This window comes from Babylonia areolata, chromosome 30 (assembly GCF_041734735.1).
Source record: "Babylonia areolata isolate BAREFJ2019XMU chromosome 30, ASM4173473v1, whole genome shotgun sequence".
NCBI classification, from domain to species: domain Eukaryota; kingdom Metazoa; phylum Mollusca; class Gastropoda; order Neogastropoda; family Buccinidae; genus Babylonia; species Babylonia areolata.
The window spans coordinates 8,080,874-8,088,373 of record NC_134905.1 but is presented as its reverse complement, the minus strand read 5'-3'; the positions used below and the strand labels follow the sequence as shown (position 1 = coordinate 8,088,373).

Here is a 7,500-nt window from a genome sequence, read left to right as displayed (position 1 = left end):
GTGGGAGAGGGGGAGTGGGGGTAGGGGGTTATGGCTGTCTGAAGGGGAGTTGAGGTCACGAATAGATACTTCTTGCAGGTTCATGATAATAAACATTGTCTGAAAGTAATTTTATTTCCAATAGCTATCGAAAAAAAGTATATGTATCATTTTGGTAGTCAGCTGTTCCATGCACAGATTTAGGTACTGATGGCGTGCAATAAAAGTTTCGTTTACTGTCAAAATGTTTTTGTTAGCTTTGAAAATGTCCTTGTTCTTCGTTGTTTTGTTATTGCTGTTTTTCTTCTTCTTCTTATTATTATTATTAATATTATCAGCATTTACACCTAATCTTGAAAATAATCCCTAGGCGTTTACAAACAGAACACAAATGTAAATATCAAAAAGGAAAAATTGAACACAAGATATCAAACATCATTGAAAACTATTCATCCCCCCCCCCCCACACCCCCCACACACACAATACACACAAGCACACGCGCACGCACACACACAAGTCATAGCACACAATCGTAAATAGTACACAATCAAAAATACCACCGACAAATCCTGAAACTATCAAAACTCACTCACTCACAAATAGTCATTTTAGATCATGCTGGAAACGGATGAGCTGTTGATAATTAATCAGGAGGGGAAAGGGCGGGTCTTCAGACTGGATTTGAAAGATTGCAGCGAAGATGAGTGACGGAGAGGCTGAGGAAGTGGATTCCAAAGAAAGGGGGCTTCTTGTTCTTGTTCTTCTTGTATTTCTGGCAAATGCTGTAGAAAAATCCACTTCAATAGGAAAAAAACAAATAAAACTGCACGCAGGAAAAAATATGGGTGGCGCTGTAGTATAGCGACGCGCTCTCCCTGGGGAGAGCAGCCCGAATTTCACACAGAGAAATCTGTTATGATAACATGAAATACAAATACAAATACTTGGAATATGTTCTGGGCATGACAACGTTATTTTGTAGTAATCCGCCATAGAGTGAAAGGATGATTAAAACTTCAAACGTGTGTGTGTGTGTGTGTGTGTGTGTGTGTGTGTGTGTGTGTGTGTGTAAGTATGTGTTTAAGTGGGTGGATGAGCTGTATGAGAGAGAGAGACAGAGAGAGTGGTCGTATCAGTTCATGGGAGGCAACTGTACATTTTAATGAAACTATCTGTAAAGAGGGCTTAGTTGTGTCCATTGTATCATGTGTCTTGCATCCAGAACACGTGCGTTTTGGGGCTCATGCGAGCATGTGTCATTGTTGAGAACATGTGCGTGTGCGTGCGTGTGTGTGTGTGTGTGTGTGTGTGTGTGTGTGTGTGTGTGTGTGTGTGTGAATGCGTTTGTTTTCGGTCCACATCTATGTGTAGGCATGCTCAGACATACGTGCGCGCGCACACACACACACACACACACACACACACACGTGCCATCAGGCTGAAAGCGAGGGAACCTGTTGTTGGTATTATTGTGAAGATTCTTTCCCAACTATTTTTTTTGGTATTGGCAGACATAGTATTTCCAGAGAAAATGACAATGTTAAAGTTCACCATGGACACACAGAGACAGCCACAGACAGACAGACAGACAGACGGACACACACACACACACACACACACACACACACACACACACACACACACACACACACACACACACACACACACACACACAGGTTCACATTATTTACACGTGAGTCAAAAATCCTGTTGATCAACAGAAAAATGCTAACGTAATCTTCACTTATTGTAAACAACAACAACTTTTGATGATACAATTACACAGCTATTTCAGACTTTTCCAGTCAAACGTGCTGAACAGATTTCTTTTTTTTCAGAGCTCAATCAGTGCACGGACATGGTCACGTTTGTTTTCTTCAACAGTTGACTGTGAAAGAGAGAGAGAGAGAGAGAGAGAGAGAGAGAGAGAGAGAGATTCAGATTCAGATTATTTATTCATGAATAGGCCCAGGCCCCTTAAGAAGGGGTAAGTGAACAACATGAGTAATATCGAAACAAAATGAAAATATCTAACCAACCATGGATAAGTACACACATTACATAAAAGCTGAAGTGAAGTCCAGCATCTTAATGTTACGATATTTCTAAATTTAAACGCCTGGTGCAAAAACAGTGCCAGCTTCCATATATCAGCATGTCTCGTGGATGATAATAATAAACTCAGTTTGAATAGACATGGCTGTCGATAGTACTTGGGTGGTGTATATTTTTCTCTAGTTCTACAAAAAGCTGGACAACGAAAAACAAAATGTACCTCGTCTTCTTTGTCTTCTTTACATAGTGGGCAAATTAAAACATTGTCAGTAAAATCTCTGTATCTACAGTAAGAGAGACAAAGAGAGAGACAGAGAAAAAGAGACAAAGAGCAACAAAGAGAGAGAAAAAGAGACAGACATAGAGAGAGACACAGAGAGAGACAGAGTCATTGAGAGAGAGAGATACTGAGAGAGAGACAGAGTCATTGAGAGAGAGAGAGAGAGAGAGAGAGATAGACAGACAGACAGACAGACAGAGGCGTGCATCAGAATCTTCAAGGACAGAAATGATACACAAATCAGATGAAATACAGTGTGTGTGTGTGAGAGAGACAGCACGTCAGCACTCACTCTCCAGAATGCAGCTGGGTTCAGCGTGACAGTGAGTGAGTCACAACGCATTCCTCATAAATTACTGTGTAGTGGATACGTCCCTGTGTTTGTGGAGGGGAGGGTGGGGGGCTGGTGGGGCGGGGAGAGAGGGGTGCAGACGCGAAAGACTGGGAGTGAAGCGGTATGACATCATATCTCACAAACGGTGACGGTTTTCCCAGGACCAGTCCTGTTTTGCAAAGCTGGAGGAAGTGGAGGGTGTGATGGGGTGTGTGTGTGTGTGTGGGGGGGGGGGGGGGGGACACTGGTTTTCCCAGGACCAGTCCTGTTTTGCAAAGGGGTGTTGTGCAAGAATTGAGTCGTTTCTGAAAAACAGAGGACTTCCTTGCAGTTGTTCATTTCAGAAACACACACACACACACACACACACACACACACACACGCGCGCGCGCGCGCGCGCGCGCGCGCGTTATGTTGTTGGCAGTCACTTTTTTGTCAACGGACCTTGGAGCAAGGTGGATTTGTTTGATTCTGTATTCGTTCGGTGGTGACTGTTTTTTTGTTGTTGTTTTTTTCAGTTCTTCCCAAATCCCGAAACCTGCCATTAACACGGTACGCCATACAGTCTTTGGTTTTGCTCCTCTCTTCCCATCGGGAGTTCATATTTACTTATTTATTTATTTATCTATGTTATTTATTTATTTATTTATTCTATTTATTTATTTATACATTCATTCATTCATGCATTTATTTATTTATTTGTGTGTGTGTGGAGGGGGGGGACGATGGGGGGGGGGTTCTTTTCTTTTCTAATTTGTAGATTTCATTTGAGTATGGTGTTGTAGCGTTTATATGTTGAAGGCCCCACACACGCACACACACACACACACACACACACACACACACACACACACACACACACACACATATATATATATATATGTGTGTGTGTGTGTGTGTGTGTGTGTGTGTGTGTGCGTGTGTGTGTGTAATCAAACAATCAGAAACACTTTATTAATCATGGAAATTAACTTGTGCAATCACAGGCTCGTTGTGACGTCGTAAACACCAACATTAACTGACCACGCGCGACATAAAAAGAGATCGATACCAGTCAAATAATTCCCAATAGCTGACAATAGACTGAAACAATTATGTAACGAGATGTTGTTGCGCGTGGAGCTCTGAATCTGCCACCTATGTCTGGCTGACTGCTGACTAATGCCATCATGTAGTGGGTGTGTTTCTTCCGTCAAAATTGTTGTCAATCTGTCAGTAAAGGTGTCTTGTCTTATACCCACCACCCCACCCGCTTTCCTGATGACTTTTTCCAGCCTGTCTTTGTCATGTTTGGTCAGGTTCCCTCCCCAGCACACAGCGCCTCACTTACCAAAAAAAAAAAAAAAGTGAAAAAAAAAAATCCATAACCCAAGGATCAGTGGGAGGATGACTTGCTTGTTTATAGTCTGAGTCCCAAAGGGAAGTCTTTTCAAGGGGCGTCAGCTTGAGACCCTGTTTATGAAGGTTCAGTAAAAGCTTCATGGTGTTCGCACGGGTGGAGTCCCATACTGTTGATGCGTAATCTATTAAGGACTGGATAGGTGCTGGAAAAAAAAATTCCGTGAGTGGAAGTCAAGGAAATGCTGGATTTGAGATAGCTGATAGGTTTTCTGAGCTCTCCTTTTGTATGAGGAATTTATGTGAGAATTTCAAGAGAGATTATTGTCAGTTACCAGAGAGAAAGAGAGATGAATGGACCAATGAGGCAGAAAATAAAGGAAGGGATCACAGGAAGAACAAACAGATCAGTGACAAATCATGGGGATAAGAGGACATTTCTAGCACTTCATTCCCATAGGTGGGAATACAGATGTTAATGAAGGAACCCCGGTGTAGTATCCCAGATTGTCCCCCACCTGGAAACGTCCCCGGAGGACAAATTGACCGCTGGAAATGTCCCCGGGGAACTTTCTCACCGTTCATAATGTCCCCTGCGGACATTGTTAGCGGCCAAAATGTCCCCTTTCTTGGGTTTTAGCCTCGTTCTGAAATGTCCCCCGAACCCTGAAAATGTCCTCCCCATGTGTCCCGTAACGTCCCCTTTGCCAAAATGTGTGTGTAGTTGTAAGTGGGGAGTGGAGGTGGGGGGGGGGATGTCTGTGAGTCCGTTTATATATTTCTGTGTCCATGTCTGTTTTCTTGTTTAAAGCCTGCATGTAAGCCGGTATATAAGTGCATACATCCAGTTGTATGACGTACAAGCATTGGGTATATGCTTATGAATATAACAAGTATTTTTACACGCGCGCTCTGAGTGTGTGTGTGTGTGGGGGGGGGGGGGGGAGGGGTGCCCAGGAGCGTGCGAATGTGTGTCTGCATGCGTATACGCGCGCACGTGTAGGTATATGTGAAAAATATTTAAGTGATAAAAACATTTTCAATGCAAAATCTTTGGTATATGTTCCCTGAGTTTTCCCTGTCTTTCTGTCAGCGTGGTAATGCCACTGGGTAAAATATCTGAACATGCCTCACTTGACAAAACTGAAGAGATTGTTGTATGCGAGAGAGACAGAGACAGAGAGGGACAGACAGAAAGAGAGACATGTGTGTATATGTGTTAGTGACTTGAACATGTTGAAATAACAGTTTGAAAACAAACAAATTACATAGCACGGACATAAACTTTTAAGAGAAAAACAAACATGTGGTGTAACAAAATGTTCATGTCCTCAATAAAACAATGAACACTCGAATTTTGGCCACGTCAGACAACAAAGTAAAATAACAAAAACAAAGACAAAAACATACAACTAAAAATCATGAATTGCCTCTGTGGTTCAAAATATCTCGGTCAGTTTGATGTTCCAGTCCAACTTGAGAGAAAAGGCGAGAGCGGGATTCGAACCCAGACCCTCACGGACTCTCTGTATTGGCAGCTGAGCGTGTTAACCATTCTGCCACCTTCCTCGATAACATTACACTGATTCAATATACAAAACGCCGAACCACCCCTCTCACTGACACAGGCAAAATAATTGATCCATCCAGCGGGAAAGATTTAGATTGGCTGGACAGCTCAGGTCTATGGCCATCCCCCACCCCCCACATCCCCCCGCCTCCACACACACACACACTGTCCAGTAATGGTCCATCAAAACATCTGTAAGAGCTGGCAACTCTTCAACAATAATGATAATAATAATTAGTATTTACATGGCGCTGAATCTTGTGCAGAGACAAATCAAAGCGCTATCACACCAGTCATTCACACGCATGCATAACTCTAAACTTGAGAAACTGAAGACAAAGAAGAGGCAGGGGAGGGCGGCAGTCATAGAAAGAAGTGAATTTTAAGGCCAGACCTGAAAGAGCTGAGTGCGGAGACCTGGCGAAGCGAAAGAGGAAGTTCATTCCAAAAGCAAAGTCCAGAGACAGAGAAAGAACGGCGACCGACAGTGGAGTGTTTGAATCTGGGTATGCGTAAACAGAGTGGATCCGAAGCTGATCGTAGTGAGCGAGATGGAGTGTAGAGGTGAAGGCAGCCACTGAGATAGGAAGGGGCAGATTTGTGAACACATTTATAACATAGAGTGCTGATCTTGTACTTTATTCTGTGTGAAACAGGGAGCCAGTGGAGATGTTGCAAAAGAGGAGTGATGTGCTCAGATCTTTTCTTTCTGAGGACGAGTCGGGCAGCAGAGTTTTGTATGCGCTGAAGGGACTAAATGGATGAATCAGGCAAACCAGACAAAAGAGAGTTACAGTAGTCAAGGCGAGAGAGAACGAGAGAAACGACAAGTCTAGATGTTGCGTCAATGGACAGATATTTCCGAATGGAACTGATGCGCCGCAGTTGGCAATAACAGGATTGACAGGTCTGACTGATAAATTTATGCATGGACAGTGTGTTGTCAAGGACAACGCCGAGGTTCCTGATTGAACTGGAAAGAGGGATGGATGGATGCTTTTGTCAGCTGTGATGGAAGAGAGTTTTTGTTTAGTTCCTATGATAATTGCTCCAGTTTTGTCCGCGTTCAATTGTAACTTGTTAAAAGTAATCCAGTTTTGAAAGTCCATGAAGCAGTCGGATATTTCTTGCCAAGAGCGAGGGCAAATTTTCAAGGGTATCACTTTTCTGAAGTTGAGTGTCATCAGCACAGACAACAGGGGAGCTTATTGAGATTGGTCCGGCACACGAAGGAGACAGGGAATGTTTGCAGACGATAAGAATCCACTCCCACCCCCCACCCCCACATCCACACTCCCCTGCAGCAATTGATGAAGGTTTTAGTAGTCAGTCACTTTTGTGTGTGTGTGTGTGTGTGTGTGTGTGTGTGTAGTCGGTGGCCGAGATGAGTGATCGATGTTCCAAACCCGAGACAAGACCCGAGCGAGTCATGAAGAAAAAAGACGTCATTGTGGACGTGGAGGAAATCTTACATGATTATGTCTGGAACTTCTTCAAGCAAAGCAGGTAAGGTAACTATTTATTGCACACCTTCAAAATGTCGAGCTTACCTTTAAAATGTGATATCTATAACCAGCAGGTTGTTATGTCTTGAACACCTTTGACGTGTCTGGTATAGCTTTACAACCAAGAGGTAAATATGTTGGCACACATTACAAAATGTCTGGCATACTTTTGAAATATCCGGCAAACCTTTAAAACCAGTAGGTAATTATATCTGGAACACATTTGAAAAGTGAAGTTCGCCTTTACCACCAGCACGCTACTTTGTCTGGAGCACTATTAAAACCACCTGGTAAATATAATGATTAAATTAAGGAATGTCTATTGATGGAAAAAAAACTATATCTTAGCCAGTCTGAAAACCCTGAGAGACTGAGACTGAGATATTTTATTCATTTAAGGCCTTGGCCCCATATGAAGAGGGGCAACAACAGTTAATA

At 43.0% G+C, this 7,500-nt stretch overlaps 1 protein-coding gene across 4 annotated transcripts in view; it reads left to right on the top strand.

Annotated features, from left to right (window-relative positions):
- The first annotated feature begins 2,920 nt into the window (after positions 1 to 2,920).
- The window catches only part of LOC143275454 (uncharacterized), a 15,541-nt gene continuing 10,961 nt past the window's right edge, over positions 2,921 to 7,500 (top strand). For all 4 annotated transcript variants that reach the window (XM_076579592.1, XM_076579591.1, XM_076579594.1 and 1 more), the window contains exons 1-2: positions 2,921 to 3,201; positions 6,930 to 7,063. The gene's annotated coding sequence lies outside the window, so the exon portion shown is untranslated. The remainder of the gene's footprint in view (positions 3,202 to 6,929; positions 7,064 to 7,500) is intronic.